Below are 12417 nucleotides of genomic sequence, written 5' to 3' on the forward strand. Positions count from 1 at the left end.
CAATTAACGTTCGTGTAATAACAATGTCATTTACATAACTAGTTTATGATCTTTCACAACCTAGATCCGTAAGACGGTGCTATAACCAATAGGACTTACATGCCGTTTGGGAGACGACAATCTTTCAATTATCGGCGTACCTTTCTTATACCTATAAGTGTACCCTTTGACTTAGCCACACAAATGGATCACGGTGTTGCAATAAGTGTCAACGATACTGAAGCTTGTATGAGGAACAGCTGGGTGTCAACTATAGGAAAATGTCCAGTGTTGCTTCGGATCGCGTTGTAAGCATGGAAAACTGTAAACGTAGACATCATTCTACAGGATTTTAGGAGAGGCTAGGAAGGATTTAGCTTATATACTTAAGATAAAATTTATTGTCTCTACCCGATAAACGAAAATCTTTCTGTGTTACATTGCGTAAACTTTCCTTCTGTGACCCGTAGCAAAAAAAAACTACTATACTATGCATATCGCATATTCTGCCAGACTGCTCACGCTATTTTCAATGAATTGCCATCTTGAAAAAAATATTGCCAAGTTTACGGCCCAGATGAACACCTGTTGATTTCAATAGAGGCAGCAACCAAAACTAATGTAATTATTGTGGTATTAGCACACATTTTATGCAAAGTTTTACTCTAACAAAGGAGAGAAATACATCCACCTTTGTGGTACTGAAGCATGAAAACTATTACCTGAGAAATAAGATCTCGAGACGCAAATGGTTCTTTGAAAACAACAGGTGCGCCTTATTTAATAGTTTGGATTTCCATCGAGATTTTGCAGTTTCTATGACATCTACATAGGAGCACCGCATGTGACTGGATTTTATCATAAGCGTTTTGGATGACTCATAAGAATCATAGATATTCGATTGTACACGACAGTTTCCCGTGTTCCTTCCTTTGACGTTGTCATAACAGATCCACTAGGTCACTATAATCACCATCGAGTGGCTGGTATCAATTTGTAGCAAAGAAAAGATTCCCGGAGTACCGGAAAATTACTTAGCACGTTTGTGATAAATTCGTGGTCTGACGTTTGAAAGTGGGGAAAACTACAGCAACACTGAGCATATAAATCTATATCTATGTCCGTATAGTTCAGATACAGATCTGTAGTTATTATTATTATTGCTCCCTCGGCTTCCTCCTTTGACTTATCTTTCCCGCTCTTATTGTATTGACCTGCTGCATATACATGCACATGATATAGATACGGCGAAGTATTACATTGTATTGGCCCTATTAGGCTGTATCGACGCCGTTGTTTTCCGGCCGGCGCAGTGCCATTGTTGGAAAGTCGCGTCGAAGTGCGTGATGCCAAAAGACAGAGATTCGAGAGAGAACTGGGCAGAAATGAGATGCTGGGGGCTATTTTATGTGTGTGTGTGTGTGTGTGTGTGTGCCGGTCCCAGCCTATATATGCTGTTGTGTGCAGGTGTCTTTCTATCGTCTTCGTTGTTCTTTGCTGTCTTTGTCTGTATTTCATCCGTATTCATCGAATTTGGCCGTCATATAAGGGCAAAATAGTCTTAGATCTGCATGGCAGGCAGAAAACAACAAGATCTCGGACAGAATGTATCAAGCTGGGGTGCTGTCAACGTACGAGAGACACACATCAGGCTGTCAAACTGCTTTTAGACAAACGCTGGAAGCAAACGAAGAGACGATTGCTGTAGAACGGCGACGAGAGAAAAAAGGCGCGTCAGCGCCAAGACGCCACAACAAACACGCTGATCAACGACAGGGCTGGGAACAAGGCAAATTCAAGAGACCGACGAGGCGGCGGTCAAAATCCAGATGATAGAAGCAGGAACAATCGAAGGAGAAAAAGAGCGAGAATCGAGAATTACAGTTGAACGTAAAAAACGAAAAGCTGTCATTACGTGTTAGTCGCACAGGAAGCAAGCATGCGCACGAGGAGACGTTGTCGCAGTGTTATTGCCTTCGCCGTCAGCACCAACTAGCCGTTCGCTTGCTTATGGCCCTTTTGAGCTGAGTAACTTGAAATAGTGCGCTGCGAGGTACTCTTAAGCCTGCGCGACAGTTGCAAGCCCAACAGGCAGACGAAGTTGGAAGCTGAACCGGCTGTAAAGGTGAGTGAAGAAGCATGGCTTGACTCCTCACCGTCCACCTCTTCTCCGATGTGGATTGTCCTCTATAAGTTGCTGTCCGAATGTCGGTAGGCGTGTGAATATGCTTTTCAATAGACTGTGGTAATATGGGCTGCCTATCTATCTCCGCTGAAGGTCCGATCAACCACATCGAAAAATGATGCCGACGGCTAGACATTACTATTGCTGTTAGTGCGGCCATATTGAATTTCAAAGCGTGTAATCCATCGTTCCTTTTTTGGCTTTTCAAAAACTACTTAACGGTCATGAAACTGTTATCATTCACTGCTCTGGAAATGGACCAGGATACCTTATTGTTTCTATAGGTGCCTCTATGCTGCGCCTACAGCAGGGAGGCGGTCGAAATCGAAGAAGTATCAACTACAGACATACAGCCTGCACGAATTTTATAAGTATCGAGCCTAAATGTCTTTATTCCCTTCGCTGGCTTAGGCTACTAGATATGACGCAACTACAGCTTCCGTATAAAATGGGTTTGAAAGTTAACGGGATATGCGCCATTTTAGACCGAGAGGTGTCATCAACAGGTGAAATAATTAACGATTTGTTGCTATCCAAGAGGACACCCAAGCTGTTTGAGCAGTTACTCAACCTCATGACAAAAAGCTGATATTCTACAATGTCAAAGTCGCAATATTGTTTTAGAATAATACTTTTTACATTGTACATTGGCTTTCAGATTACGAAGCAGACTTTAAAAGCTTTAGCTAAATATTGACGTATTAGCAAAATTTTAAGCGAAGTTGCCATTCTTTAAGGAAATCCTTACTGATCTTCTTGCGTCCCCACCTTATTGTCAAACGCACGGTTCCACCCGTATAGATGTGTATTTACAGAAAAAAAAAAATTTTGGACAAGATTATTTTCGAAATCGCCAAACCCTCACTACCGATCCACGGGATTGTACAGCTTTCTCATCACCTAGCTCATCGCTAGGTATAGAGACCCGGTCATGGCATTACCTTAAAATGTCCCAAGATCTTCCACGATACATTGGCTTCGTTGGATACCCGAGAAAGCTGTGGCACACCAACTGAAGCGAGTATAATAAAATAATCAAATACAGAAAATTTTACCGTCTAAAAGATACGTAGTATGAGAATTTTTTTTTTTAGGTTAGCAACGATTTTTCTTAGCACTTATGTGTACCTAGATTTTTCTAGTTGATGTAGACCCACAACGATTTCGCTCGATAGAGCACTCCAGCATAAAATGCACGGGCCAGCAACTATGTTTTAGGGGTTACTATGTGCGGTCTTGAAATACCACTCTTGATCGTTGTGGCAAGGGATATTCCATTGGCCACCTGGGGCTGCTTGGTTGAGGCTGACGTTTGCAAGACTAACCGTAATTTATTACACTTTAGTTGACGCTGATATCTTTCTTCCTGTTGCTAATCAGCCAGTTGTTTGTTGCTAGAAAAAGAGCATATATTGTACTCAGCCTGTTTGTTTTTTCTTTTTTTTTTTTTTTTTTTTTTTTTGATACAAGGTTAGATTGATATGTTCAATGAAAACAGTTATTGTCCTCACAAGCGCTTTTATGACCGACATCTATTCCTAGATTATTCTTCCGCCTAAACGTTAGGTATTCTTCATTATGTAGAAATAATCCAGAGTCATTGAAATTGTCCGAAGATACTGACGTCGACATCATCGAGTGATAATAACTAGCAAGGGTTAGGCAGAATATACGAGTTCGAAATAATTTTTCTCAACATCCTGGCTTCAGCTGTATTTGGGTTGCTTAAAAAGACCTTTCACACTACACCTTGTGCGATGTAACCCATTAGACCATCTGCGTACGTAAAAGTAAAGCTGGACAGACCGTAACTATTGACGCTGTTTTTCATCCCTTACGCTATTTTAAATAGGCAACGGTCATAGCGAATGGGCGACGCAGTTAATAAGTTAGTTACTATTGTTGTTTTTTTTTTACTAATGCCCTTGCATCAATACAGTTCGAATTGGAAGTTACCTCAAGTCAATGTAAAGAGCTTCCCGCAATATGTACGTTTTGCTTTAAACTGGAAAGGATTAGTGGCACCTAGCTAGTTTATTGAAGCGGTAAAATGTCAGATAAACTTAAATGAACATTATGAAAGCGACTGTAGTAATAGTCTTGGTGTTTCATCGTCGGCAGTCCTTTAAAAAAAATAACAGCAGTGACACCGGTTAAGCTGCTGCGTATTGTCTAGGGTAAGCATACGTCCGTATATACGTATCTATCTGGGGTAAGAGTGCAAGTCTAGCTTTTTTTCCTCTTTACAAAACAATTGCTCTAGATTTTCTAACACGTAGTTATTGCGATGCTTTTAAAATCACGTTGTTTGTTTTTCGGTGGCGATTTCACTGATTCCCGTTAGTCATTTTCCCGAGAGAAGAAAGATGTCCCTAGAAAAAGAAGAAAAATCAGTTCAGCCATCCCCGAACCAACTCTAATTCTGCTATGTTATTGAACGTTATCAAATAAAAGACACACACCCATTCGAAGATATGACGACACCCCCTATCAAGTTGTTACGTCATTGAAAAACGCAGCGAAAGAATTGGCGAGCATCTTTTCAATGGACAAAAAAATAAATTGTCGCTGAATAAAGAAGGGAATGCGACGTAAAAAAGGGGCAGATAGTTGTCACAATGAGGCCGTGCAGATGCCACCCGCATCATCGCTGCTGCTGACGATGACGATGTAAATCCTATGCATATTCGTACTTTATTGATAAATATGTATTCAACTGAAGGCAAGCGGCGGAATCCTACCGTTCAATAACAACAATAAGATGACCGGCCGCAATAGTTCGCTACATTGTTGAATATTAATCGCATTACCGCCTTGCCAGACCATCACATTTTTCCTCGATACTCACGGATCCCCATTCCAGCAGCAGCAGGCTTCTAAACCGCTTTAAATACATTCATACAAGATACTTGAAATTTTCCGGAACCACGAGGCAGGATTTTGACTAGCACAACGGCCGTCAGGGCAGGAGGAGCGAAGTCCAAAAGGAGAGCTGATTTAGATAGATTTATATTAGTGTTCCGCACGGTCCCGCCCTAACGGCGACATTAGTAGGCAAGCAAAAACAGCATGAATAAGTGCAAAGGTGTCTCCTTCTCTATTATTGCGTAATACAATTAGAAGCAATGCATGGATAAGAAACAAAGGAGTCGGTGGCTTATTCTGAACGCAAATACGACGATTCGAGTGGGAACTCGATGAAAAAATCGAAGCTATACGCACCTAAATACCCACTCAATATTTTTGAAAAGACAAACTGTGACAAACTACTGGACTCCTATGCTGTGTGCATGTCTGTCACTTGCAATCAGCTTGCAAGCCCCCCAGACATGCACACCAAATTTCTTTAGTAGAATAAATACGAACTTCAACTAGAGGTGCTGTCGGGAGCGGTACAGGAAGAAGCTCTGTACACACCTTAGTCCATGAAGTTTTTAATGTGTCTACTCCAGCAAAATACACGAGATGCTTCCCCGATGAACTGGTATTATTACTACAGTCCATATAAAGCATACAACGTTTAGATGGTCATAGCGTTTTTGCTATTTATCTATTTACTTTGATGTGTTTTTCTTTCATGCGTGTGTGTGCCGACATTATGTAACAGAAGTTTCATCTCTTGCAAAAAATAATTATAAATATAATAATATGTTCTCCTCCTACCCCTTCTGCTATTCTAGCTTGATGCCGTACAAATGAATAGCCCTTCCCAAGCACTAGGAGGAAAAACTGGTTTCGGCATTGGGCTGCTTCAGGACCGCTGGTTACTGCAATTGCAGTGCTTTTATTCGCTACGGCTGTATCATGCATTATGTCTGTATCGATCTATGTATGTGTATGTGCATGTGAAAGAAGAAAGAAATTAAGTTCGAGAACGACGGACAAAAAAGCGAGAAGACAAACATGGGATATATAGCTAATATATAATGATAGCCGTGTGTTCTACGACATGCCCCAGCACCAATAACAGCAGGCGCGAGAAGGTTTATACATTATGAACTTCTGCCGGTTTTATCGTCGTTTTAGCCGTTGCTGCCGCTGTTATATTAAAATTCTGATAGTGGACAGTGCACAGCAGGCGTTCACTTAGACAAAAAAAAAATCGATTCAAGGCAAAAAAAGGCCCGGCCGGAGCCGAGCAAAAGATACTGACTGTATTAGGTGGATGAACGGACGGCGGAAAGTCGAGGCGATGGTACAAACAAAGAGAGCGCGGCCTGAATCAGCATCCAGCCGCAACGGCGTCGGCACAGGGCACCGATGATTCTATCCCGCGATATGAACTAGATGGAAAAATCGAAGCTATACGCACGTAGATATCTACTCAATATTTCTGAAAAGATAAACTATAATGAAAACGCAATGGAGCAAAAGATATCCACAGTGGTCGCTTAACGAGCGTTTCCAACGGTGCGTCCAGGTAGCGGCCCGTGAATTTTTGCGAGCAAATACGTACGCGCTGTAAATGGATAGTCGGTACCTAATAGACCTGTACGAAATTACTGAAATGCGCGCTCTTTTCTTGACTATTGATATTTTCCTTCCTCCAGTCCTCGTTTCTGCTGTTTGTCCTCGCTAAATACTGAACCGTTGCAATTGACTTTCCGCGGTGGAAAAGGATATTCAGTGTCTTCGTTATCGTCAACGGCATCAACGTACGACAGTAATATCTCACGGGCTCGTATGCCTGTCATGATTATTTCCGAGACAGCGTCTGCACATATCTATTTTGCCATTATTTAGATTGAGAACTCAAATCTTTGGATTTATTCGTAGCTGATATTTATTGAGCGAAACAATTGACTCTCGAGGTCGTGTTCATTTAAGAGCTTCTTTACACATCTTCACGTTATGCAAAAGAGGGCGACGAAACATTTTTGTTTAGTCGATTATGTACTGAAGAATACACGTCACAACAGCTCTCTGTATTCAGACTCTCGCAAATTACTGACAAAGAAGGTATCCGAAGATGCAGGAATCTATTCGTCGAAATTCGCCTATCTACGATAAACCCCGTTTGTGTTCCATTACATCGTTTCAGAGAAAGTAGTGTGTTTTATTATAGCAGATTTCCTTTAAAAACAATAGACATACGTCTTTTATGGTCTTTACCATTCCAATACGATTGTCTTTATGAAAATTATGCAGTAACCCATTGCTATACGTAGAAGATTCCGCTTCACTGGGCACATTTTTACAATATAACTCAAATGAAATTGCAAAAAATGGCAGATTAATAATGAAAGACATCGTATATTCCTATATTTATCTAATAAAAACCACCACTGGTGAGTGTTATGTTTTGTCAATGGAGAGGCCGTTGGATACAGGCTGTCATGCTTTACAAATGAACATGTCTATAGTGCGCAATAAACCCTAAAAGGCTGCTGAAGAAGCTGGACACGTTCGGAGTCTCCTTTTGTCTGAAGCTTAATAATTGAAGCAAAAACCTTTCTCGTATAGGTCAAACGTAGTCTTCTACTTATATAGAACGACAGATAACGAAGATGACACTAGCAGAAACTCTCTATCCGGTCAATTTCCGGCGTCGTTTTAAAAAAAAGCAGCAGACGTAAATATATACACCGGGTGGTTAAGAATATATGTTCACTAGCTATCATCGGGCACCGTGAATATACTCATTCGAGTGCTTCCTCTAGCGGAAGCCATGAAAAATTCTCCATCCCTTATCGTGCGTGTAAACCAACTAAGCCAAGATACGCTTCTAAGTAAAACGTACAATGTCGCAAAAACGACGCCAGCACGACCCATTAGATTATGACCCGCTACCGTATACCTTTTACATCCGAAAAAAATAGGCACGATTGGCATAGTCTTATACAACATAGCTACAATAAATAACCAGCGGAGGCGTACTGTTTAAGCCTAAGTGAGAGCGTTACCAGGACATAGTTTCCTCTTATTTAAGCTAATAAAGCGGCGTCTAGCAAACGGAGCAAGCATTTTCTAACATACACTATATACAATCAATTAAAAAAAAAAGTATGATGGGCTGCATATTTTCCATTACATTGTAACTACGGTTAAGATTACTAATTAAGATGTACTTGTTATGAACTTGAAATAGCGATTTATAAAGTCCGTTTTATACAACCGACGGGGAGTGTTAGTTTAAGTATTGTGTTTCCCAGATACCAATGATGTAGGAGACAGAATAACAATGTTTTATTGTTGACCCACGGCTGCGACACATATAGGCATGTATGAAAGTATGCTCGATTTTTGTTAACTGGGTTACACGATTTCACAGTACACGGGCTGAGCTGAATCAACTGGGTAACGTAAATGACAATTCTGAGAGGCATACTTAGCTAACCCAATATATTCTATGTAAAACTCGAAGGAAAGTTGCTTCGGAGTTTCTTTGCTTAGGCGTTTTTATTGGAGCAATATAACACACATGTTTGCCCTTTATCAGTATATTTTAAGTTTGTGATAGATACAATTAAAGTTGAACAACTAACAATTTCAGTACGAGAAACATGCACTTCGGGGAGCAAACCCAAAGCCCTTTCACTCTAAGGATATGAAGTCTTTACTCAAACAATAAAAAACAAATTTTATAGCATTACAAAAAAAAAATTACGTAATTCGTCATAGAGGCACTTGCTCAGAACAAATTCAAGCTTCCTAACTAGCTGCAAAAAAGATTGCCTATCACTTCTCAAAATTTTTCTACAAATAAAGATTGGTTAGCCGGCCAATCCTTATTTTGACGGTGCGAATTTCATTATATTTTTACTTTTATTTTCGATGACTAATACCGTTTCAAAAATACACGATTTTCACTCCATATTAACTGAGTTTCCCTTTTTTGAGCGTATAATCTCTCGTACTTGTATTTAGCAGGTGCTGTATTGATCAGCGCACGACGCTACACTGTCATTTGTCGATATAATTTAACGTTGGCTTGACATACGTTTTAACTTTTAACTAGGAAATTCGGCACGCCTTTTCTCTATTTTTATTTGGTACTTACTTGTCAGAGGTCTAGAGAAAAAGATGCGTTCTAGCATGATTATTGTTGGCCTGGTTTGAATGGCCGTTGCAATACAACATACTTACTCCTCATACCTGAGGGTATGGACGGTCCTTGAAATGACCTTACGGTATAATGAAGCACGCCGTTAAGTTGTTCCTCCTTCAGTAGCGTCTAAAGCAAGAACCTCTCGACAACCTAGGACAATTGTCATATTGTCAGCCTGTTCGTTACAAAGCAAACTAGACGAAAGCATATTTACGACTATGAGTTAGGTGCTCTGTGTCGTAACAAAGGGCAAGCTTGTGATACTGATTTAGTTAGAAGGGAACTTAAGTTAGAGCCTTTGTTGAGCTTTTGTTCAATCGCTTGCTCAGGTTTTAGTCCCTGTAGTTGATGATGATTTTTAACCATTTTATAGTTTTAAGTGATCCGAGTAAAACCGGATCAATACAAAGCTGACTTCAAACTATGAACATAACTTAATGCCTATTGGCATGTTTAATACTGTCAACTTGAACCGAACGGCGTTTGATTTTAAAAACTGTTTTCTTTTTATTTTTTGCGCGTCGTAAGAAGTCTTCTATGTGAAAATGGCGGACGTAACAGACTCTAAAAGCCTATTAACCACCGTGTCAGGACTTGTTAAATCAGACATTTTTATAAAATTTCGCATACATTGAATAGTAATAGTAGCAGTAGTAGTAGTAGTAGTGATTGGATTTACGCTATCACATTCAAAGAATCATTGTTGACCGACGATTGGTGACGACTTTCAACGCTGCGAGAACAAATCTATGTGATAAAAAATTAGAGGAATTCCAGCCGACGCGGCGGCGTTTGGGTCAGTTGTGGGAAAGCAATGAATCACGAACGGGCCGCTTATAAACAGAATCAACGAGGAAATTTTCGAACGCTGCTATTTTTCCTGCAAATCTAAGTTGTGGCGATATCGTACGATGTTGCTGCTACTTCCACAAGGCAATTTTCGTGTCGGGCCTTGGGCCTCAATTTCGTCTGTTTCCTGCGTTCCTCGGCGGGACCGCCGCTACTGTTGTTGTTGTTTGCTTTTCTACTGATTTGTTTGGCCTTTTACGGTTATCGCTTTACCTATTAGCACTGTTTCATGTTATTGTTGCTATTGATGTTCGTATTTCTCTTGCAATTGCTCAAGCTGTTATCTTCATCGTCCTCATCAGCTACTGATCTGGTATTTAACTTAATCATGAAGTTAGAACCAGCTGCCACGCCATTTTTTTACGCCCCTAAGCAAGTTACTTCCTTGAAACAGTTTGAACTTTTCATTCATTCATTCATTTCCTGGCCCCTTGCATACCAGTCCTACCCCCTTTTTTTCTCTTTAACTGCCCTTTCTTGTTCGGCCAGCCTGCCCTCTACTATCCATTTGTTGTATCCTTCGTATTGTCAGCCCTTTCGGGTTCCTTTTTCAACTCTTCGCGCGGAAGAGCGACTTTTTCCAGGTGTCTTATATTCTCTTCTTGTTTGAATCCCTTTAATCAGAACTACAACAGAATTTCTACAAAATATCACTGTATTTTTAAATTTCGTCACGATAGAAGCTCAAATACTGCCCAGACGCATGGGAAAATTATGCCAAAGGTGCGTTACGCAGGGGTGGTTCTGTCGCTTTCCTTGTGGAAATTCTACTGCAAAAAATTTTTCTCGTTATGGCTAACCAATTACGGAAACCAATTTCTTGCTCAAGTTTTTCTCAACTTTTTCCGTTATTATTATTATTATTAAAAAGACCGATACGTGAATAGCTATGATATCAGCAAAGACCCAAAATGTCACCGACTTCATCACTGAATAGTTCCTGCTACAAAAAGAAGCTTTGAGTTTGGGTGCCACCCGAATTGACTCGGTCTATAAGTGATGAAAGATGGACCACATATAACAATAATATACAAATAAAGAAATGTGTTGTACGATCTGCGGTAGCCCTAAACCGCCGCTCAAGGGAACGTTTGTGGGGTTGTGCGTGTGGGAGGCGCTGTCACCTAACGAAACGATTAATTCGTACCTTTACTACAGTCAACAACAAACACACTATTGCAATCAGCCATAATTGGTGAGCTAAAAAAAATTCGGATCTAATGGACACCAGGCTATCATCATCTGTTTCGGTCTCTGCGGAACTGCCTTAATGCCTCAGTTTATCTAGTTTTAATGAAAGGACACAACCATAATTTGTCAGAACTTTTCGCCGCAGAAGTTTCACAAAGATGCATTACTAGAATAATCACACAGCGCATATTTAGTTTTATTAATGTTGTTCTTGGATAAAAATGTATCAGCTTCAATTTTGGTTCAGAGACCGTCAGTACTTTTTTTTGACAAGTTACTAGAAGTATACTACTAGTACTAATAAGTCGTTTTTCAGAAACATCTATCTAAACTTAAACTAAAGCCAAGGCTTAAAAGATACGAGAAAACAATTCATCTAAATAAGCTTGGAAAGGTTTAAAGTTTTTGGCTAGTTAAGCGTATGTCAGATATCTTTTTCTTAACTAAACTAGCTTTATTAATCGGCCAGGAGAATTATGTTTGTGAATATTACCGAATGATGATATGAAGACATCAGATCTCTTCCTGTACTTCTCTAGAAGAAGTCTGCTCGAAGAGTATCGAAAAGTGTGCTAATTCTGATCCTTTTGGATACCCTCCAAGTTGTAAAGGCAGTAAAAATATTTTTGCTTTGCTCCCTCTTACGGATTTTTTAGTCAACATTTTCCGTGTTCTCGTTAGCAGGTGGTAACGAAAATTGTACACCGCAGCTGAAGCACTACTTCAAAAAACGCAACAAGTTCTAATGTTGTCGGAATGATTTACATGTATAGCGTTTATTATCTCATATGACAAGTCATAGTAGGGCGTGCTTTTTAATGATTATCGCAAATAAATGGAGGTTTGGAAGGCAAAATGAGAGCTTGGAAGTTGATTAACCGCCAATTTCTTTTTTCCTTGATGACCATGTTCACAGTCACCCGGTGCTACGTGTATGTGATGCGTCTAGAACCGTACGCCACATGTTAGAAATGATAGCGTAAGGATTGTAAAAATAACAGAAACGAAGAGTTCAAAGGAAAAGAAAAGGAAAGAGAAGCAGTTACAGGATGAAGGAGAACAAATCGAATTTCCGTTCCACCTACATAGCTAGCTAGCTAGCTATCCATCTATTATAGATACTTATTCCCTACACTAGCTTTGCTTTGTACATCAAACGCTTTTT

Source organism: Varroa destructor, unplaced genomic scaffold, assembly GCF_002443255.2.
Source record: "Varroa destructor unplaced genomic scaffold, Vdes_3.0 BEIS01000002.1, whole genome shotgun sequence".
NCBI classification, from domain to species: domain Eukaryota; kingdom Metazoa; phylum Arthropoda; class Arachnida; order Mesostigmata; family Varroidae; genus Varroa; species Varroa destructor.